Genomic DNA, 24,559 nt, shown 5'->3' with positions numbered 1-24,559 from the left:
CCAAACCATAAGTATCTGAATACTTCATACAAATTATGTGGACCAGGAATCTGGGTTGGGTTAGACTGGAAGGTGCTTTTGTTCCACATAGTATTAATGTGAGCTACATGGCAGTATTAAGGTAGTGCCTGAGGTGGTCAGATAAAATCCTAGATGGCTTTACTTATCTGGCTTCTTTGAGAAAAGGGGTAAATTTTCCTGGCAGAAGGCTGAGTTCAGCTGAGACTATCAATTAGAACATCTTAACAGACATGGCTTATATGAGGTTGCCAGAAACTTAATATAGAAGCTGCTTGTTTAAAGCTTGAGACTAGGAAGTTGTGGTGGTGTGAATAAGATTGGCCCCATAGACTCATATATTTGAAGTCTTAGGGAACAGCACTATTTGTCAGAGTAAGTGTAGCCTTGTTGAAGAAACTATGCCAGTGGGGGTGGGCTTTGGGATTTTAAAAGTCTAAACCAGGTCCAAAGGCTCTTTCTTCCTGCTGCCTTCAGATCTAGATGTAGAACGCTTAGCTACCCTGTCTGCCTGCATGCCACCATGCTCCCTGTCATAATGATAATGGACTATTAGCAATCAGACATTCCCATTGGCCTGCCCTCAGGGACCAAGCAGCAAATTACATCATCATCTGCCTCTGCCAGTTGTGCCAGGTGTTTACTGCATGCACACAAAAATGGTCCCCAGCCACAGCAGATATGTCTCTCTCCCTCTCTCATTCCTTCTCTTTGTCTCCTTGTCTGTATGCCTGCCTCCCTGTATCTCTCCCTCACACCCCCACTCTAAGGGCCTTTCTCTCTCCCCTCTCCCAATAATCCTGTTACACTAAATCTTGTGTGGAGCAATTTCTCAGCAGGGGCCCACCAAAGCTACCCCTACCCTCTCAGCATTTTATCCTAACACTAACCCTCAGAGACTGTAATCCAGCCCTAATTAAATGCTCTCTTCTAGAAGGGTTGAGATGGTCATGGTGTCTCTTCATAGCAATAGAGCAGTGACTGGGACAGAAACGATCCAGGATTTGTTCTGTTTGCCAATGCAGTGACGAAGCCTGGCAAGATTCTGGTAGAGATATAAATCCAGTTCTCCTGGAGAAGGGTTTCAATGACTTAGAGCCCAATATTGCAATTACCTCAGGGATGGATCAGCACATAGTTATGGCTTCCTCCTCTCCTCAAAAAGGGAGAAAGCCTTTGGGGAAATGTAAAATGCAAATTAGATTATGTATGATTGATAGTTCCTGCTAATATTGTATAGAGTTTTTAAAGCAAAGATTCTAGATTATGTTTGGTCTAATGATTATCTACTGTATGTTCATTCATTCTAGGACATAGTTAAGAAATATGCCACAAGTATTAACCTAAAAATAATTATCCAAAAGTTTTCCTTTTCAGCGAGAGATATGGGTTCAATAGCACTCTCTAGTGTAGTGTTATATATTATATGTTATTCCTAGATGCGCATCCCCCAACTCCCTTCTAAGGAAAGCCCACAGGATTGTTCCAAGTAGGTAGACGGCATGACTTGTGGTCAGGATAAAATTCCCTGGAGATGTAACTTTGAAGCTGACATCCAAAGGCTGTGTAGGAGGCTCCTGTGATGAGTGACACATGAAGGGCAGAGAGAGTGTTGGTAAAGATGGGGATGTGGGACATGCTTCCCTCAAAGACAGAGCTGAGGTAAAGACTAAGACTCAGGGAAACAAAGGGCAAGTCAACCAGGGACCTGAAGCCACCAAGGATCTTCCAATTGGGGACAAGTGTCCAAAGAGGAGGGGAAAGTTAAAAACTGAACACAATGTTCTCTGTGTAAGCAGATAAGTGGTGAAGGTCAGCCACACCCTCCATGTCTCCTGAGTGCCTTCTCCATATAGCCTTATAGGAATGACCAGCAAGAAACATCTAATACCCAGAGAATGGATCCGAGGAAGCAGCATCCAGAGAAAGCTCCCAATAGAGTTCTCCAATTACTTTAAAATGCTCAGGGAGTTTTACCATTGAATTACAAAACATTATCATCTATAATATCTTACCTGGTTCAAATGTTCCTCATTTTGCACAAAATGGAAGTGAGGACCAGAGAAGTTGAGCAGTACTCAAAGAATTCCAGGAACACAGTGTGGTAAAGACCCAGGTTGCCTAACATGTCTAGACTAAGAACCCACAGCAGATGACAGGAAGCAGTTTCTGAAAGAAGTCATTGTGGACACTGTGGACACATAAAACACAAAGTCAAGTTCTTAGAAACGGTCACAAATCAGGTTCTCCAGGAAAATCCCAATGATTGGTGTCATAAAACAAATTAGCACTGTGAGGGGATGGACACCTGTGTGTGTGTGTGTGGGGGGGGAGCAGGGGCAGTACAGACACATAGAGAGAACAGTGTAGCCATAAAACAGAGCCAAGACTGCTGGGAGTGTCTGGTGGTCAGATGGCATTTCAGGAGTCCCAAGAGCCAGGCCTTCATGTCCCAGCCTCAACATATCACTTTGCCTGTCTCTATGTGGAGTGATGGCAGCCAGGCCACCTGCTGGGCCTAAATCCTTCTCACCTTCTGCGTAGTCTAGACAGTACAGCACACTGTGTTGTCACTGTCAGCACCTCTGCCACCACAGTAGCCTGTTCTGGTACATTAGAGCCAGCCTGGACCTTCTCCATCCTTCAGATGTTGTCAATCTACAGTACAAGCTCAACCATACCGCAGGCAGCATTTTCCATAAGGCTCCCTTTACCTGCAAACCTCCAGCTATTTTGCTTCTTGTGTACAGTGAAATCTAAATGCTGCCACATCCTTTAAGGGCTTATGAGATTTGACTCATATTTGGCCTTATTTCTCTCATTTAAAAATATAATGTGGAGATTTGAAGTGTTCATTCTGATAAGCGTTGACAAAAACACACCTCTATGGATCCATACTATTTATATCACTACTGAAAGCTCACTTCTCAACCTTTTCAGTCATGGATCTCCCAGCCTGGTGTGTGGTGGCAATAGACATCATCACCACTATCCCTCCACCACCACTGCCAATCTCTTTCCCTTCCCATCCTCCTCCCCCTCCTCTTCCTCCTTTTCCTTCTCCTCCTCCTTCTCCTTCACAGCTCATGATCGTCCTCCTACCTCAACCTCTCCAGTGCTCTGACCACATGTCTTAGCTATATTCATATCATGAAGATTTTAAGTGTCAAAGAATAGTTTTTATGCAAAGATGTCTGTTTTCCCTAGTACCAAATTAGATAACCCTTCCGGTGTATCACCTAGAAGAAACAAGTCTTTGACTCCACACTCCTTCCTTCTTCATAGAAAATGTATGCCCCATCTAAGACCTTAATGACAGTGTTGTCAGTAAGGTGATCATCATTAGCAATTCACAAAAATTATAAAATCTCCAGCTGCATTTCTTGGTGTTTGTGTGCTCATACATGTGTGTGGGTTTCTGCTCACTTTCCATTTAGAAATAGAAATGTGAAAGCACTGGACATGACAATCACACTGCTGCAAAGAGACGACATGGATGTCTCTGCCCTTTACTTCCAGCTGAACAAATAACGACAGAACCCATTAAAGTACCAGTTCAAAACTGATGGCTTTATATTGGTGCAGATGTGTGAGAAGTACACTGGAGTTCCTCAGCAAGAACAAAATGTTTTTATTTCATAGACTGGCTTTGTCAATGAAATATGCTTTAGTGTTTGGTGTTTTTATGAGCTGTCGTAAGTTTTTGTAACATAAAACTGAGTGGAAGACTTCAAATGCTTTAACCTAATTTCTCCGGAAAGATTTGTGTTGTTTTGTTTGGGGGAGAGGGAGGGTTGTTTGTCTCCTTTCCTTATTGATTTGTCACAGAGCAGATCTTGAACTAGTCCGGGGTGAGAGCAAGGCCATATATTATTTAAGGTTTATGGAATTCTTGCAAAGACCTCCAAAGTGTCAGAGAGGTTCAGAAGAATGGGAGAGAGGGATGATGGAATCCATAGCTGTGCTTTTCATTCTTCCTGCCTCTGTACCGTGGGTGACGTCCACTGCTGGAGTTCGCAGGAGAAAAGCAGAGAGACTGGGCCATCTGCCTGAACTGGAAAGCCGGTGGCCATTCTTTCCGGCTTGAGGTGATTCAACACTTTTGAATTCAATGTTTGTTATGGGTTTCTTATGGGTAAAGTTGTACGAAATCTGCAAGGATGCACACCGTGCTTACTTATTTAAAGGCAAACCCATGCAAACAACAAAAATCCCTGTGTTTGCATGTGTAGTTCCCCCCAGTATACATTGCTAACTAGTCCAGATAAAAACATGATTGTTGGCTGATATTTGCATCTTCACATCTAAGAAATTCCTTAAAGCTTTGGCTACTCAGTGGACCCAGTTTCATCCTGGGCCTCACAGTATTTCTCAGTATTGTCTTTGGGTACCATCCTTAGAACAATGAATGAACTCACAGTGCTCTTATCTCACTATAGTTACTGTACAGATTGAAATTCCTTACTTAGCCACACAGAAGTCTGTCTTCACGTGGAATAAGAGAGCTGAGCATTGGGAAAGCAAACCAATTGAATAAACTCTGGAGAGATTTAAAAACAATGGGACTCTAAATTTCTCTCTGATTTACATAAAGATCTATGCAGGAAACAGATACAATGTTTTTTTCAATATGAAACTTCAAAATTTTCATATTAGAAATGTAGTAAAGGAAACTTAACAAGTTTAGTAGTATCATTTGGCTTTTGCTACAAAGCCACCACAAAACCCAGCAGTTTACAGATTTTCACAGTTGAACAGCTAGCTGGGTCTTTCTCTGGCTTCTGAACCACCTTTCTGTGATGGTGAGTTCTTTTTGCTATGAAGAGACAACATGACCATCTCAACCCTTATAGATGGATGTGTAGTAGTATATCAATCTGGGTTAGGGAACACTTTGGTTATGTACTACTGATTACTTAATATTGCAGCCAGGTGTATAGATATGGAGGCACTAACAGGAATTCCATGTCTCAGAATATAAATACATCATACATTTTGGTCCTGTCTTTTGAGTTCTTCTGGCCAGAAAGATTGTGGTTAAGGCCAGGATAAATGGCTTTGTTTTGGGAGAGCACAAATATCATACATACAGAAGAAACCGAAAAAGTGCTTATTTTTATTCTATCGATAATGTCATTCTTAAAAGTATTGATTCAGTTTTAATGCAATATGGAGCAAGGTGTTACTTAGAGTGTCAAGCATCAGACTGAATAGTTGATGAATCCAAACAGTAGAGATGACAAAGTGTACCTCTGCTCTGACTGGTTTTACCTCAAATCAATATATATTCTTTGGGTTCTATTGTGTTAATTCTGAGATATTTTTCATGCAAAACTATAGTAAGATTGTTAGACTCCCCATAGTCCCTTACTCACGACATTTCAGAAAAACAAAAAGAACTTTTTGATAAGTGCAAGGATATGTTGAGTAACCGTATATATTATTCTAGCAGTGAATCTGTCTGGACAGCACTCATGTTCTTCCTCATAGGTAAAAGCAAGTCTCTGCCAGGTGCAACTGAAAAATCTGTTTAATTCTATAGTTTAAAATTATGAACATCAGTGGTCCACAGACCATTATGTCTAACATAATTTTCATATGTAATAAAGATAATTTTTAAAAATCTTCATCTGCCCTTTTTTCTTACTTGGAATATAATATGGGCACTTTCATACAACACTAGAGGTAGACCAGGTAAAATTAATCCTAGCTATCCAAAAACAGTAAACAGTGTTTGGAACTGACTCTAAACTCTTACTTGCTATCTTCAGGACATTTTATCGGAGTGTTGAATGTGCATAGTCCAGCAAAACTATCCGGAATGGTAGCTGAACGCTTAGACTTCTAGAGTTACTCAACCATACTGAGGTTTTAGAGTTAGGGTAAAAGAACTGACCATCTTTGATGAGAACCTAAGGTGCTTATTTATTGTGAATTACTTTTTAAAATATAATAAGTAATACAATATATTATTTTCCAAGTAATAATGCCCTCTCCAAACATCAATGTATCCTTTTCTCATTGCATGTACTATCAAAGGTAAACATCATTTTTACATCAATCTAGAAGATCTTGTCCTTAACAATTTTGTGCAATGTATTTACTCTCATGGCTGCTAAAGAGAGGTCATTATTGTGCCATTTCTTTCGTATTAGATTCATTAAATTAATCTTTTCATTCACCATAATTCTCCATGAATACATTCATTAAATAATATGTTAATAGGACATAATATATTTCACAAGGTAATAATTATATGTACATGTATGACTGTGTACAGTGTCTAATTACAAGTCAATCTACCTAAATCTTTTTCATGGAAACATACAATTCCATATCATGGTGTACATTCTTACTCATTTTCCTCCTTACATATTGTTTCCAGTTGGTTGGTATCTTAACTAATGCTACAGTGAACATCACACATGGGCCTCCTTGTTCAATTTAGATTAATTAAACTATGCCATTTAGTTTTAAATGAGTTGTTAAATGTTTAAACTGTGCAAATACATTTGCTTTATAAAGTAATTTTTAGTTGACATTCCCCACTAATTTTATAAAATATTCACCTTCCCTAACTTCACATTATCAAACTTGAGTAATGTTTTATCCTTTGAAAGAATTTTAGATTTACAAAAAACAAAACCAACCAAACAAAAACCCAAATCCCACAAAGGTAGTATGGACAGTTCCTATATTGTCCTTTCCTGGTTTCTTCTATCATTAGCATCTTTTAGTACTTAGTATCTGTGAAGGAAATAAAAGTCAATGCTGCTGTATTTCTGTTCCTTAAATCCTCAGTAGTCTCTGAATCTGTGTATTAATGATTCCACTGTTCTTCATTGTCAGCCATGCCAAATAGCAACCTGATTCAGGACATGCCCATCACCCAGCCAAAGCAGTGTCTCCCTCTACTGTAATGTTATTTTTCCTCTTTCCAAATGGTGTACCTTTAAAAACAAGTCACTAAATTATATTCATTCTCCAAGCAAAAGGAGGCCTTTGGGGGTAAAGTGGGATTCATTTGCCTCCCACTCTGAGGAACATTTTGAAATAAGGTAGACTTCTGTAACACAAAATTGTCTCTTTTGCAGATATTTGTAGAGTTATATCAATATCAGAAGGGTCTCTTGTATTGTAATCTTGTGCTCCCAATTGTAATGTATTGCTAGTTTACTATTTGCTGCCCAAAGCTCCTGTTTGTCTCTCTGGTATACCATCATTGTTTTGTTTTGTTTACTCTGAGATATTTCAAGATGCCTTGACCTCGTTTTTATTTTTCTTTCTGTTCTTTTTTTTTTAAATAAGTCTTTTATTTTTTTTTTATTAACTTGAGTATTTCTTATATACATTTCAAGTGTTATTCCCTTTCCCGGTTTCCGGGCAAACATCCCCCTCCCCCCTCCCCTTCCTTATGGGTGTTCCCCTCCCAACCCTCCCCCCATTGCCGCCCTCCCCCCACCAGTCTAGTTCACTGGGGGTTCAGTCTTAGCAGGACCCAGGGCTTCCCCTTCCACTGGTGCTCTTACTAGGATATTCATTGCTACCTATGAGGTCAGAGTCCAGGGTCAGTCCATGTATAGTCTTTAGGTAGTGGCTTAGTCCCTGGAAGCTCTGGTTGCTTGGCATTGTTGTATTTCTTTCTGTTCTTATACTTGGCGAATCTATTAATATATCTAGATAAACTTTTCTCTCTACACCCTACTTTTTTTGGAGACAGATTTTTCCCTGTGAAAACTTGGGTTTCTCTATGAAGCCCTGGCTCTATGAAGACCAGACTGCCCTCAGACTCAGAGACCTGCTTGTCCTGCCTCTGACTGTTGGCATTAAAATTGTGGGCTACTACATCCAGCATATATTTGGATAAATTTCAATGTTCTATAAATATTTTAAAATATTTTCCAGTCTTTCTTTTTACATAACTTTCACATTCACAATTCTACCTGATTTTATTAAAGATCTTTGTATAACTGCCCTCTAAATTTGTATCTCTGTATGCACAGAATATTCTTCCAGACTTCATCCATGAAGCTTCTTTCCACAGTCTCCTATTGATGGTGATCAGCCAAAAGTAAGATATTAATATCATAGCTACTTTCTCAAGGTGTGAAGACCATCTCAGAAGATGTGTTATAAAGATTATTAGAGCTAGAGATGTGGGTGGATCAAGAATGGGGTGTCTTCTGTATATAAGAAGATTGCTACTTTCTCAGTCACTGTTCTATTGCTTTGAAGAGACACCCATAACCAAGGCAACTCTTCTGAAAAAAAGCATGCAATTGGTGGCTTGCTTCCAGTTTCAAAGGTTTAGTCCATTATCATCATGTCAGGAAGCATGGCAGCACTGAAGCAGCCTTTAGAACAGTTACTGAGAAACATATCCTGACACAGACAGACTCTTGGTTTGGCATGGGCTTTTGAAACCTCAAGGATCATTCCTCCAACAAGGCCATACTTTCTAATAGTGCCACTGCTCTGGTGACTAAGCATTCAAGCATATGAGGCTAAACTCAAAGTCACAGCAGCTGTGCTTTTCTGCACAAGACCTAGTCAAGAGCAAACCAATAAACATCCAGCACCAAGCAGCGATAGGCAGAGGAGTCTCTACCTCCAGCTCTGGAAATATTGTCAGTTAGAGGCTATTAGAAGAACTGTGTGGCCCCTGTTAGCCATCAGTATACAGTTCATACCTATGAACACATGGGCAGCACTAATTGGACTCCCATTATTGAAAGAGAGAGAGAGAGTTGAGATCAGGTAGAGACATATGAGTAGATCTGGGGGAAGTTGGGGAGAGTAAGTAAATATGATCAAAATACACTTGTTCCTTAAGAAGTCTCTCACAAATTAATTCAAACATTCTAATATTTCTGTTATACTTTTATGACTTAAAACAAATTTTAAATATATTTTGACCATATTCTTCCCTTTCCCAAAGTCTTTCCAGGTCCTCTCCCCCTTTCTACTCAACCAACCTTAAGTTCTTTCTCAAAAGACAAAGACCAAATACTACAACAACGAAACTCAATAAAACAATAAAACAATATCAAAAAGGAGAAAAACAGACAAACAAAAAACACCAAACTACAACCAAATAAAAGCACACAAAAACCTGTGGAGTCCATTATATGTTGACAGATACACCTGAACATAAGGACATGTGGCCAGTCCCGGAGTGGTTGATATACCTAGCGTCTCTCAATTGGAGAAAATGGATTGTTCCCTCTAACAGGAGGTAGAAACAGTTCCATTATTAACCTTTCTAGTGGTTAGGTTTCCTTTCCTTCTTTCTTTCCTTCCTTCTTTCTTTCTTTCTTTCTTTCTTTCTTTCTTTCTTTTCTTTAAAATGTAACAAAATAAAATATAAAATATCACATTGAAGTTACAAGACAAACCAACAGAAGGAAAAGAACTCAAGAGAAGTCACAATAATCGTGGACCCACTAGTTTGCACATTCACATTCACATTCACAATTCCCACAAAAACACTAATCTGGAAACCATACTATAAGCTCAGAGGACCTGGTGCAAAGTCAGACAGGCCCTGTGCTTGCTGGACTCTATAAATTCATATGAGCTTTGCTCATGTTAATTTAGAAACTTGTTTTGCTATCCTCTATCCCCTTTGGCTCTTACACTCTTTCTGCTTCCTCCTTAAAATACTATGCTTTAAAAACCTTATTGTTTTAAGGGTTTTGTTTACAATTTCTTTCAACCCTTTAGTCATAAACATCGGCTCTGATCTTATTCTGAAACCAGTTTTCATTTACCTTTTGTGCTTTCACATTTTTAATCCATCTGGAATTTATTTTTGAAAATGGCATGAGGTTGACATGCAGCTTTATTCCATGCTCTACACACAAATAGACAGTCTAATATTATTCCAGTAATTGTCAAATATTACTGTGCTCAAACTTTCCATTGGGTTTCATTACCCTATTGGACTAGTCTACCAATTCACCAATACGACACAGTTTAATTTGTTAAAACTCCTAACATGTCCCAGTTTTTATATGAGAATGGGCTTTCCTCTGTATACAATGGCTAAGAAATCCAGGATCCACATACAGGCTTTCTCAATGGCCACAACGCTGACCTAGGTAGTTCATTGTGGTTGTCCTGTGTTCCATGGGATGTTTCAGTGTCTCTAGCTTCAGACTACTAGATACCAATATCACTATCCCTATATTCTGACAGTCAAGATTGTTTACAGACATTGGTAAGTATTTTCTAGGGTCAAATGTGCTTCACTTATGAACAATACTATTAAAGATCCTGCTATAGCTTATGTTTGTATTAGGAGTGAGAATTCTCGAAAATGGCAGACTAACTTCTCTTTCCCCTTGAAATTAGGTTTGGATATACGACATGTTTGGTCAAAGAATCAGGAAGGTATCTATAGTGTGGCTCCATTGAATAAATATACTTGAAAGCTAGTATTGATACATCTTACTGTCTTTACCCCCTATTGGAAGGATAGATAAATATTTCAGAGAATCTTCAGGTAAGAGTCTGACCAAGTCAAAGTAAAGACATAGTATAGATAAAAACAATCCTTAATATGTATAGTCATTAGAATTTGGGAGGTTTTGGTAACTAAAGCATAATTTGGTGTATCCTGAATGACACATTGAAATTCGTAAATAAGAAGTATGCTGTAGTGCCTTTGCCCTGACTTAGAAAGCTACTTAATCTCTATGTCTTCTGTTCCTGACCCCTCAGCATTGTAGAATATTAGCAAGCAACCTGTGTTGTTCAAAGGAACCTTCAGCAGGTACCACGAAGGAAACTGGACATAACTGAATAGCAAAAGAATTCTGTTCCAGTTTCCATCAGTAACAGGGGCACCTGATTCCTTGAATCCCTGTGAGGTTCTCCCTCCACCAAAGATGCTTTAGATATTGCAATGTCCTTCCAGACACCTTACCTTAAACATCTCCCAGGAACAAGTGAACCAATGTAACAGGAAACCAACAAAAGGACTTCATAGAGTCAGAGGAGGGAGAGCAACAAAGAACTACATTTAACCTGGACATTCAGTCTAATGTAGACTTGTTTTATTACTCTTTAAAGCAATGCTCAGTAATTCTAGAAACATTTCATGAGTAGGATATGTTGGCACAAGTCTATTATTTAGTCACCTGGAAACAGAGGAAGGAGGATGGAGTTTTAATCCTGAGAGTAAAAGGAGGGAAGATATGATTCAATGATTTCTCTAGTAGGTCTAAATCAGAGGTCTTAACATAGCTCTCATCATTTTCAGCCTGAGCGACATTCCATGTCCATCCTTTGTAGGATGTTCCTGTGCAGTACTTTGCAATTTCCTGCATTTTTAGCTGATCCCTTCTTCACACTGAAGTATGAGTAAGAGGACTCCATGAACTGTCCTATATCATTTTCAAATCTTGTAAATGAGACAAATACTAGGGAAAATATTTGAGGAGAATTTGGATCATTCAAAGAGCCTTCAGCTCTCCACACCTTTTTGAAGCTAGTTCCATAAAATGGAAACTATCTCTGTAATTTTCTAAATAGGTAGGTGTGTGTCATTACTCACCAAGGAAATTTATTGCCTCAGAAAGTGGAACAAATGGAACTATCCAAGCCCAGTATAACTTCAGTAGGTGAAGATTTCCCATCATGTGACATCAACCCTCCTCTCTTCAGTTCTTTGCCACCTACTTCTGAAAGGCTCCATACTTACACACTTGGGTTACAAGCATTTGTGACACAATTCCATTGACTCGTACCAGGAAATGTCATTGTATCAATAATTAACTCCAGTAAAAAGCAGACTCAGAGTTATGACCACATTCCTTGTATTAAATCTCCTGTTGCTTGGCCCTCAACCTTGATAATTTTAAATGACAATTTTTCAGTAGGTCCTTCATGGGCCAATATACTGAGAACATACTTTTCCAGAATAAGATCATTTTTATTTTGGAGTTGTTCAGAACCTTATAGATTTAAAACATGCTTTTGTAATAGCCGGGGAAACTCAAATGATACCTTTCTAGAGCAGTGGTTCTCTAGCTTTCTAAATGTTGTGACACTTTAATACAGTTAATCATGTTATAGTGACTACTAACCATAAAATTGTTTTTATTGCTACTTCATAATTGTAATTTCGCTACTATTATGAATCCTGGTGTAAATATCTGGTTGTAGAATAAGAATATGATATACAACTCGTGTGAAGAAGTCATTTGACCTACTAAAGAGGTCATGTACCACAGATGTGAATCACTGCTCTAGACTTATTTAGTGCAAATGTACCTGGTGCATCATTAGCTCTAACTGATCTGGAAGTGCAAACATCAAGACAACACTAGTGCCTCTCATTGCCAAAGCAAAGACCTGTTTTTGTTCAAAGTTAGTGCAGGGGAAGTTCTGCTCTGTGCTTTCCTGGAGTGTGTCCATACAGGGTGTTTAAAATCACCCTTTAGTTGCTCTTTCAAAAGACAGTGTGGAATGTCTAAAAATACAAGCATAAAGATGTGACTCTACAATTTTATTGCAAAAGTTATGATAATAATAGCAAATTCACGATGTGCTTACACTCTGCCAAACACTTTCATGGATAAGCATTTTAGGCTCAAGAAAGTAGAGTATGACATTGGATACCCATTAGCTAGAGATCGTTGTTTGCTACATTGAAGTGTTTTATAAGTACCTGTTGAATGAATGAATAAGTACAGAATCCTATTTAGCCTATTATCTTAAATAATAGTCAGAATAAAACTGACATTCAAAGGCCACACGTCTCTAATACCTATAGAGAGGTACAATTTGCTCTCTAATTGCCCACCCATAAAGCCTATGATCTTGACTCCAAAGGTATCTATTTTATATTATATTATTTTATTTTATTTTGCAGAAGCCACAGCTAAAACCATCAGTGTGTTTTACAAAGATCCACCTTTCTGTAGGACACCTTAGTCCACTAATTATATGAAGCAAACGTAAGCCTATCACTCTACCATTCAGTAAATAATTGTAAGTACAGAGAAAGCAAAGGGTGTCATGTCTGGGAAACTAAGACATAGAAGATTAGAAAATTATAGATATCTTATACAGCTTCGTGAGATTGTCCCCACAGCATCACACCAATTATATGGGTCTCTCTGTGCTCATAAAGCCCCCATGTAATCACTGACACTTACAGACGACCTCTTCTCGGAAGACGACAAAGAACTTGTTGTACGGGGCTTTATTAGACAATTAAACAGGTGAAAACTTCTGCATTCCTTCTTTGCTGTGTCTTTGTCACTTCTGGGAACAGGAAACCAATAAGGTCCTTACATACCTGAGAAAGGCCACACAGTTCTGAGCCAGTATGGGCAGCATCTCTTGGGGTGATCACTGGGGATGAATGCCTTCATTGTCAAGTGAAAAGAGAGCCTGCAGCTGTTCTGCTGAAAGGTAAATAGGAAGGAGCTTCAGTCCACATAAAAACCAATTCTAATGCAGCCGACATTCCTTGGACCGTCACATCAAACCATTCATGGCATGAAAAAGTGCAGATTTCAATTTAGGTAATGTACATGTCGTTGAAGGTTAGCAGAGGACCATGACCAGGCCAATCCATCTTCAGTAGATTAATGTCTGGGTTAGGCAGGTATGTCATAAAACATGGCCAATGGAAGGAGACACGTGGGGCTGGCCTCCTTCCTTAATGCGTGTGATGCTTGCCTGTAAGAAAGCTGTGGTTCTTGCGGGGGGCTTCTGCTTTTAAATGTTCCCTCTGACCCAGATAATGTCAAAATGTCTGAATGCATGTGATCCTCTTTTTCCAAAAGAGCATCTCTAATGTAATGCAAATGCACATTGGAGGGGAAACTCCAGCTGAGAAAATGAGGCCTTATATTTCTAAAACCATATACATGTCAGAAGCCCATTATTCTCCTGTTTTAAATGTAATTGCAGCCCAGCTTTGAATGAATTCTTGAAATAATAAAATACTTTGAGCAACAGTCACTGGCTTTTGCAGTTATTTTATGTCTGCTCTTTCTCCCCTCTATCCCTCCCTGGCACCGGAAGCAGAAGACATGTGGAGAAGGGAGGGCAGACAAGGTAGGAGTGAAGGCTGGATCAGCTGTCCTGAATGTATTCTCAGAACTCTTGGTGTAAATAAAAAATCAAACACACACACACACACACACACACACACACACACACACAAACAAAACAAAACAAAAAAAAAAAACCCCACATTCAGCACTGCACCACTAAACCTCTGTGCGCCTCTAAACCACTGACAGAAATGCATGATGCGCAGGCCAATTTGGCAAACAAATTATTGCCAGGCAATTAGAATACTTATATTTGTTACCCTTGATAGGAATTCGCTTCTTTTGTTCCAGGTTTCCCTTTAAAGCAAATGTTTCCTATAAAAGCCTTACAACCATCATTTTGAAAGGCTCTTCAAAACTGCTTTCTGTCTTAGTCAGGGGAGCTGTCTGTCTCCTCTTGATACATTTAACACATGTATAGTACAAGCTCAGAGCCAAAATGGTGAATGTGAAATGCTCATTTTTTTAAATTCAGTATCCCTTTCTGGCTCTCCCTTTATCCACCCCTTCTTCGTCCTCCCAGAAATCCTCTGTGGAATGCTGCTTATGGCTAAATTGAGCACAAATTAAATTCAATAAATAGTTACTACAAGTGGAAGATACACAATGATCTTTGCACACATGCACTCTCACACACACACACACATACACACACACACACATTTTGGAAGGCGATTGAAATCATGTCTCTTTTAGTAAGTAATATCAAGATATTCCAAATTCCTGCAATACAGGCTTAAAATATGACCAAATTTAAGAAAGCACAAAATAGAACATTTTAGACACTTGAATAGAAAGCTACTCTGAAGCCCACGCCTTTGCAGAAATGTTGCCTCTTTACTAAACTTCTAAATAGCAGGATGGTATTCAAGTCTTTCTTCTTAAAATTATCTTGAACACAACAGTTCCTTACCTGAAACTTAGATTAATTTCACAGAAGAAAGATTGCTGTGACTTAAACTATTAGATGATCACTTTAGATCTTCAATCTGTTTTCCAGTATTTTGGGGATGACAGAGACTCATGCTGAGAACCAACAAGAAAAAATTTAAAGTAGTCTATTGAAGTTATCATTAAGTACTTTGGACACACAAGTCATTTGAGCATAAATCATCTTGTTTTCATTCTGTTTGTTCTGTTTTTGTATTACAAGGGAAGGAGAGAGGGAAAGTGGAAATAAAGAAGAGAGGCTTGAAATAAAGTGAAGGGCTGTCTTCACTGTGGCTATAAGGCTGAGCAAGTCATGTCTGCCTACTCACAGAATGGGTACGGCCGGCATCCCTCGAACTTCTTATCAGACTGGCACAGAACAGAGTCTTATTTCTTAACACCCAGAACAAGAGAGCCAGAAGAAATCATTTCTTGGGTTGTGTGTGGACCCTAATGATGCTGATCAAGGTCTCTCTCTTCCAAGGATCTGTCCTGCTGGTATTGAATAAGATGCTACGGGATCTCACAATGGCTGCCAATGTATGCATCAGCTTTAAGAAGCCCGGTCCCAAACAGGGGAGTTGAAAGTAAAAAAGAAAAGTATAAAAGATTTTGTCTTCACAATTCTCCTTTTATCCCATTTGTCAGAAACTGCTGCTATGTCCCTGACTGCGTCTGTAACTGATAGGGAAAGGGCTACATCTGATTTAGTCTCAATAATCAGAGACCACTTCCTAGACCTGTGCTCATCTCCACCCAACAAAACTGTAGTTTTCTCTAAGTGTGGAAGCAAGTGTCAGTTAAACACACATTAGTGTCTTTCCCACTAGTATACGAATGCATTACAGTGCCATTTCATATTTACCATGAAGTCTTTTAGGTAAATGTAGACTCTTTATGTGGGTTGAACAAATATCAGAAGACGGGCTGCTTAGGCATTTCAGTTTTCAGTTAGAATCGCCTTTCTACTCCACCGGGCGGGGGTGGGGGGACATATTTGCATTAAGATTTTAGCTGGTTTTTAAATTTGTCTTTTATTTTTTGTGTATTTTTCTTCAACTTATGTAAGTTGGAAATTGTTAAATACAGATTGCCTTGGAAAGTTCATTTTGAAGTTGCTTTTGCAGAACCTTGATTATATGTTGCGATAGAAATTATCAAAATTTGTGTTTAGCCTTCCAGCCAGCCCCCAAGCCCTACACCTCCCAGGAGGTCCCGGGTACACACTGCTGGCTCTCCATTACACTCACATCTTAATTGTTTCCTTAATGACAGTTGCAAATTAAACAGCCCTAAGTCTTGGGTCACCCGACTAAGTACTTGGAATTTACCCCAAATCTCTGGTGTTATGCCAAATAATTTGTGTCCCAAAGCAATCAAATCAATCCTGTGCCCTGCTTGCAACTCTTCCCTTTGATGTTGCCATGAGCTCATCCTTGAGTATCTAGTGATACAGCACCCTTCCTGCAATTGTCCCTTGGCTCCTGGCCATGTGGATTTGCTGCTTCTGATGGTGTAATCCACATAATCAAAAGTTTTTCCACCTCAAGAGGCGGCGCATTCCACCTTATTATTCCACATTGATTGCATCAGTCCTGGAACAATCAATGCCATGTGGGCTCCCTTGTTCTGCTAGCTGCCTTTTAGTGGTCAAATGCAAGCATTTTCTTTCTCACTTTTGGGGGTCTGTCTTATTTTAATAAGTTTAAAGGTAACAGATATGTACACAATGGTAGCATATACATTAAATATAGAATAATATCAGACAGTCTTGGCTTGGCTGCTGAGCAAAGGAGACATGAAACTTTGGGAAGCCTTCCATACTTATAAACTTATTTTTAACATTTTCAATTAAATTTATGTTTTTAATGAGATAATAATAGGTTTAGAAATATACGGTGTTTTGTATCATTAAAAACCTTGATTGTTTAATAGAATAATTTAGAAGATTTCGGTAGTTCATAACAGGCACATTTAAAACCAATGGAGCCAACACATTTGTGACTATGGTGTCCTATCACAATAGAGGTCTGAGATAGACCAGGACTAGTCTCAGAGACATTACAGATGGAAACTTCTTCAATTCCACCCATTGCAAAGCCTAAGTTAGGGCTATAGCTGGGACAGGAAAAGAGAGGAGATTGAGAAAGCACCAAGAATAAATGGTTACATAGAAAGGGAATGTATTGAAGGTGAGGGAAATCCTCACAAAGGCAGCAAGAAGGAATGGGCACTGTCTCTGGTAGCTAACGTGTGTAAAAACATTTTTCGTTAGCAAGTACAGCAGAGTTGTCTGTAGTGGAATCCTTAGCCACAGACCTAGGTGTCACTCAGGGTCCTGGAGCTTTCATCTGTCTTCAGTTTGTCACAGATTGTACTCACATAAGCTCCAGCCCTTATCTGTTTTGCATCAAGTTGAATTTCTATCAATGTCCACAGCCTCAAAGATAGACAAAACTAAAATCAGCTCAGTGTAGTCTTAAGGGAGAGGCATTTTCCAGATAAAAACGGTCTCCTTAGGTCTTCCAGTCTGTGGAAGTTGATTAGTCCCTGCAGTAAGGAAAATTAAATTTTGTGGTTCAGGCCCAGCGTGCCTGATGGTTTAATAATGCTGTGGCCATCGTCCAATGGCTGACAACCAAGAACGGAGGTACGCTCTGTACCTCACTCTTCATGCAACACCTGAAAATCCTGGGGCGAGTCAAACAGCAAATTAAAGCTCAGACAACCCTCACCTGCAAGGCATGCACAGTAGAAGGAACTGGTTCTAATACTTTCTGGCTGAAGTCATACAGGACAGAAAATACAAAAGTCTGGCCACTGAATCCTCCAAAGTTCTTAAGACACCTTAGTTTGCAACGTGTTTCGTTAGAGTTACACTACATTTCTTGTAGCTTTAACTGTGCTGAAAAGTTAGTGATTCTTTCTCCCTCCAGGCTGTAAAAGGCCAAGTTGAACACTTTATAACAGAAACAACAAAATTCTTACAAACAGACACTATGTTTTCAGGGTGGGAGTTTGGGAAAGCCTAGCATTTGGAATCTCACTTCCTGTCTGGGGACTTCTCCAGTCCTAAACTGAAAATATATTAGTTGACAATCCACAGACTCTCTGAGTCTAGTGTGTAAGCTGCACAAAACCAAGTGGGCAAAAGACTGTGCAAACCAATTATCAAATCTAAAAAAAGCAAAAAATCTCTCTCTCTCTCTCTCTCTCTCTCTCTCTCTCTCTCTCTCTCTCTCTCTCTCTCTCACATACACACACACACTGTAATACACCATGAGGGTGGGGGGAGTCTCATAACCAATTTTAAAACAATCCTTATTTACAGAAATTCCAAAAGAAAAATTTAGGTGGCTTACAAGCACAAAAAAGTTTGAGGAATACAATGGCTATCATCTAACCAAACATCTTAAACCCTATGCATAAGGACAGTTTAATTTTTTTAAATATTAATTTAAAATTAATTTTAAATATTAATTGTTCAAAATAATCTTCTATGGGATTTACCCCCACCCTCATGGTGTGTTCTAGTGGCCAAGAATCCTAAAACTGAAGTGCTAGCAGGGCCTCATTTCTCATGGAGGATCTCTAGGGACTCACAAGCTTGTCTTCTCTGCCTTCCTCGGTCCTTCTTTGCTTTCGGCTGCACATCTCCTGTCCCCATCATCCTTCACTGAGGCTTTCTTCCTACCAGTACTGGTCTGAATGCACTAGATCCACACCACATGCACCGTGCAGGACAACACTCAAACCCTAAAATCCTGAACAACACTTGGAAACAGCCTTCCTTCATGTGTGACACGCGGCTATCTCCCGACAGTGTGGGGATTCTGACGTGAACATCTTCTGAGGCTCTGTCTGGACTGCCACAGGATGTTTCGGGTTAGAATGTCTTTTGAACTCAGCTGTTGACTATGGGAACTGTTACATACATCCCTTCTCAATAAAGGCTATGAAGGAAACGCTCCTGTACTGTGCTGAGAACTCACGTCTAAGATTTAATTGTGAAGTGACACTGATTTTAATTTCATTTTGAAAAACTTCAAGAACTGAGCATAAACTCAAATAAAAGGCAAATGCATCTGTCCAAAGACTCCACGAGGACTCACAGTCCCTATGATTTCTACATAAATCATTTGCTTACTCTTTGGTGCACAGTCTTTCCTTGGACCTTTTAACTTGCTCTCTGCCAACTTTCCCATTATATATTTGACTCTTTACTCTATTTCCTGAGTTCTCTTCATTATTCCACCCCCCCCCATTCCACAGTTTCTAAGATCACTGAACTCTCTATTGTCCTTATTAAAAGCACTAACATGTATACAGGAGGCTGAGGTGACACAGAAAGCACCATGCATTGTCTAGTTATTGTTTTTGTTTCTAACAGACTGTGTAGCCCTGGCCAGGCTGAAATTCACGTTGTGTACAAGGATGACTGAAACCTTGCGGTGTTCCACCCATTCTTGCCTTCTGAGTGCTAGCATTTTAGGCATGTGTTGCTTGATTTTCAAGTCTGTAAGAATGAAATATTAACTCACTTTTTCATTTCCAGATGAAAACCTCAAAGTGGTCAGAGTATTTAGCAGAATCCAGGACTTTGAAGGCAGACCCAGGCTGATTTTGGGGTTGTATCACCATCTCAGTCTAACACGGAGGCCATTATTCATAAGTCTCTTCCTTTGACCCCTTCGTCCAGGTTTTGGTTCCCTTCTGGGATATTTGTCACAGCTATATGGGATCATAATAATGTTTATATTTGTCTGTCATTCTGGAGACTCTTAAAAATTATTCTTACATTCTATTTCAGTACTTGACTTACATGCCAACAAAAACAATTAGCATTTTGAGTGTCTATTGTATACGGGACATTCTTCTCATTTATATTATTTCTGCTTTGTGCTCACTTTGTAAAAGAATTACTCGTTTCATTTAATAGATGGAGGCATTGGAATTTAGCAAAAAATACATAAATTTCTTTGGCTACATAACAAGTCAGTGTGATACTCAAGCCTATATTCTTTCCATATGCCTTGCCACATACACACTCAATAAATTTTTGTTGAAGTGAAACAAATATCACTGTAGTGTAACTATTGTGAAAGATGTCTCCCTTCGGGAAATGGAAAAGGAAGGGAGGAATTTGCCTTGAGGTGAATACTTCCTGACTGCCAAAAACCATAGGAAGGCAGAGATGGAAGAGAAAATTCTGTGAATTTAGCTATGTGTTGAAGCCATCAAAACACCGTCTCTGATAAAGGTTCTGATACTTGAAGCCAAAAGATGCTTAGAAGGCATTATTTTACCCTTTGCTAAATGAAAAGTACCTTACATTTACTTAGCCAAGAGAAGTGATTAAAGCTTTATTTCTGGATAATAATTGAGCAACCCTTTGGTATGTGGTTCACTGCCAAGTGGACACTGTTGGTTTCACACAGCTGTAGTTAGAGATGGCAAGTGCTTTTTACTGGGAAAGCGATAATGCAGTTGGAAGTCGTACTGAACCCAAGGGCAAGATCATTTCTGTTGTGCTGTTTCACAGTCCTGCAGTTAAAGTCTGTTTGTCAGCCCATTGGTAGTGCCTATGTGGCTGATGCTAATTCACAGGATTTTGTTGTTGTAAGGGAATATTTGCCTTCAATTTCCATGAAAACAAATGATGCCAAGATTTAACCTCCATCGGTTGGTCTTTTTCAGACCCACGGTTCATCTTTTCAAGTCTACAGAATGTATCCTTCTCCATGGGAGTTGTTTAAACGAAATGTTTACACATAAGACAGTAATCTCAGTCATGGAATGCACCCTAAGGAAATGACATAAAAAATGGGAAGAAAAACCAATGGGCATTTTTTGCAACATTATTTATAATCACAAAACATTGGAAAAACCCTAAATGTCCAGCAACAGATGAGTACATGGCAAATTACTGCACATCCTCCAGAGGGAATCTTTATGTGCCAGTCAAGGCATAATTGTGAAAGCAGCTCAATAAATAAGATGTAAAACCATGTGTGGGAAATGATTAAAGTGTATAAGGAGCCAAAGGGGCAGAACACAAGCCTATGTAGGGATACTTTTTTTTTTTACAGCTTAGGATAAAGTTTGCGTGCCCTGTCAGGCTCCTCCAGCCAGGCCAGTCTATCGAGTCATCAACCACACCCATTAGATCACCAGATATTTCCTTCTTTTTTCCAGTATTGATGAGGTGGAGGATCCTGTTCCACTTCAATCATCTCTGCATGTTCTACTGTTGGCTGATGATGACCTGTTGCAGAATATAGTTGGTCTTCTCTGTCTGTGTCTAAAGTAAAGCGTGTAAGGCATCATCAGCTTCAGTAGGGTTTCAACAAAATGTTGGCTCTCCAAAATACTTAACAGCAAGAATTCCTCTAGGAAAATGATTCCTCTAGGAAAATAAGCAACCCAGTCTCCAAGTTTTCTTTGTTATAGCAAACTATTTACACAAGATATAAGACTCCAATGAGCAGGCTAGTAATGAAGGTTTCCTGTGTCCAATGCACTATGGTCCAGTGTTGACCAAGAAAGTTCTCAAAGTACAAGACTACATCAAAAGTACTTTTCAATGATATAGAGTCGAAGTCTCCACATCTTTTCTCAAACCCAACAGAAAATTTAGTTTCAATTCTGTTATATTCGTACAGGTCTTTCTCGTCATGGTATAACTACAAAAAACCAATGCCACCTCTCTAGATGTCTGTGATTTCTGATCATGGCTAAAGATGAACCAAAGACAGGGGAGTGGATTTAGTATATCATTAGACTCTTGAGATGGTGATAACAAAGGAAAATTTAACAATTTCAAAGTCTTAAAAGAATTGAGAATCCTGCTAAGAGGATGTTGAATCAGGCTTTGATATATAGATACTAAGTAAAGGGTAGATGGATAATACAGAGTCAAAGCCTGGGGACCCAACAAATCATCCCCAATGCTCTCCAGCAGTCACATCACCCCACCCTTATCACACAGAGATTTGAGACTGCAATAGATAAATATTGTTCTTAGACGAATGGGTTCCTCCAACTTTCTCTAGAAGCCAGTATAAGGGTGTAAAGGAGAGGAAGAAAAGAAAGAAGGTGCAGAAGCAGAAGAAGCATGTCTGAAGCACGTCTGTGACAACCTTTTCACGCTGATAATGAGATGTACAAAGGTCATACTCAGAAATCTCAAATTCCAGTTACAAAACAACAGTAGAACGTTCCTAATGTTGGGCACGTGAGTGCTGCAGATTGAACACGGAGCCTCGTTTTCAACCCTATTAGTGGGTATTCTATGGGGGGAGGTTGAGGAATTAGTCTTGAACAAAATGAGTTCTAGTATTTTGTAATAGTTAAGGAAACCTCTTGTGTATATTGTGCTGCACATTTTTGTGTCTCAGTTCAGTTACTCCATCTCAGCAGAGCAGAGTAGATGATAATATTCATTCAGCCAAGAGTGGCCCACAGTTACCCTGCAATACTTAATCCAACAAGGAATTCTTTGACTTGCTTAGTTGCTTTTCTTCCTGTCTTGGTTGTTTGCTCCTTCTGGCAACTGAAACTCATCCTTCTATAGCTTCAAAGACTACCTAGTGAATTAAACTGTCCCTAGAAGAAGCTGTGAATCTGGGTGAAGCAAGGCCCATTAACCCAGGGAAGGGTCCCAGCATATTCTGAGCTGAACACTGCTGTGGCTGAGAGCGAGACTCTAACACTAAAGGAGCCATACCCTTTCGACTCCTTACTGCTTTGTGAACCAGCTTTCCCAGGTTCTGTTTGTCAATGTCTCTGGAAAAACTTCTAAGAAAGACATTAGAGTGATTGGGCCTGATCTTAAAGTCTGCTTTATTCTGGCCTCTTGTCTCAGGAAATGAGCCAACGAAACCCTCTGTCTTTCCCATTTGGCCTTAAGCTTGAGGTTATTCCCCCACAGCCATTTATACTTCTGCAACGCACTGATTGCAAAGCAATAAATAGTCCTGCGATTCTTGCTTCTTGTAAGAATGTGAGACAACCTCACAAAGTGAATTTGTCAGATGCTGTTACTTTCCCTCACAATATCCTTCCCACTGCACTGCTAAGAATTGTAGAAACTCTTCTGCTACCTATCTATCTTCACCACACCTATTTCAGTGATGCTTTCTCATTGTCAGAAGAACAAATACAACTCCAAAACCCCATTGCTTCTCCTTCTGAGGATCACAGCCAGCACTGATTCTTGGAAAAGGGAGGACCTATGTAGCAGATTTTAAAATGGAGGAGTGTGTGTGTGTGTGGTGTGCTAGTTTTCTATTGATCGGTTAGAATACAGTGGCATAAAGTAACTTAGATGAGAAAGAGCCTTATTTTGGCTTACCGCTCCTGACGAGGTAACGTGGAAAAGGCAGCAGAGACATGAGATTAGCCTGCCTAGTCAGGAAGCAGAGTGATCACCTTCTATCCACAGCTAGGAGACAGGAGCATAGAGCCGGGATATAAATTATCAAAGCTGAGCACCCAGTGATATAGTACTTTCAAAAGACTGCATCTCCTTAAGGATCCATAATATTCCCAGGTAGTGCCACCAACTGGGAACCAAGTCTACAAGCCCTCATTTCAGCAACAGAGTATAAAGTCCTTGTTGAGGAATGTTTCCTGTAACCCATGAAAGGCAAGAAGGAAAGCAAGATCATGCATAGGCATAAATTATTCACACCATGAAACCCAGTAGAAACTCAGACTGATGTTACAGGAAAGCTAAAATATAAACAGTCCTGACGTCATGTCCCACAGTGTGCTTACAATGGGAAAGAGCAAAACTTCGAACTACAACCTTTGTGGTTTAGAACCAAGAAGTTACTCAGCTGTGAGTTAGATAGTGAGTGACTCTTCTTGCATTTTCCGGGTATCCAGGTCATATCAAAGCAACAAGCCTGTCATGGTGCATTTTCTACAATAATACTGCCTTAGCTAGGATTTCTATCACTGTGACAAACATCATGACCAAAAGAAGCTTCTGGAAGAAAGATTATTTCAGCTTACAACTCTCCCATTACTAAAGGAAGTCAAGGGAGTAGTTCAGGAAGCTGGAGGCAGGAACTGAAGCAGAGACCATGGAGGATTCTGCTTCCTGGCTTGCTCCACATGACTTGTTTAGCCTGCTTTCTTATAGCCCCCAGAACCACCAGCCCAGGCATGGCACCACCCACAGTGAGCTGAGCCCACCCACATCAGTCACTAATCAAGACAATAACCCATAGACTTGGGTACAAGTTAATCTTATGGAGATATTTTCTCAATTAAGATTCCTTTTTCCCAAATATGTCTAGGTTTGTGTCGAGTAGACAAAACCAAACATGAGTATCATGGGGGACCTAAGATTCTGGTGTCCTGCTTGGAGAAAGAAATGCCAGTATGATAATGAATCTTGAAAAGAATGTTTCAGTACATGGAGCAATAAGTAAAATTTCCAGACTTTCTATGACATTTCAGAGACAAGTGAAGCAAACATTTTAGGAAGACAAAAATTGCAAGTTAATGGTTATTTTAGCAAAGTATACTGA

Source organism: Rattus norvegicus, chromosome 5, assembly GCF_036323735.1.
Source record: "Rattus norvegicus strain BN/NHsdMcwi chromosome 5, GRCr8, whole genome shotgun sequence".
NCBI lineage: Eukaryota > Metazoa > Chordata > Mammalia > Rodentia > Muridae > Rattus > Rattus norvegicus.
The sequence above is the reverse complement of the archived record's forward strand: the minus strand, read 5'-3'. Positions refer to the sequence as shown.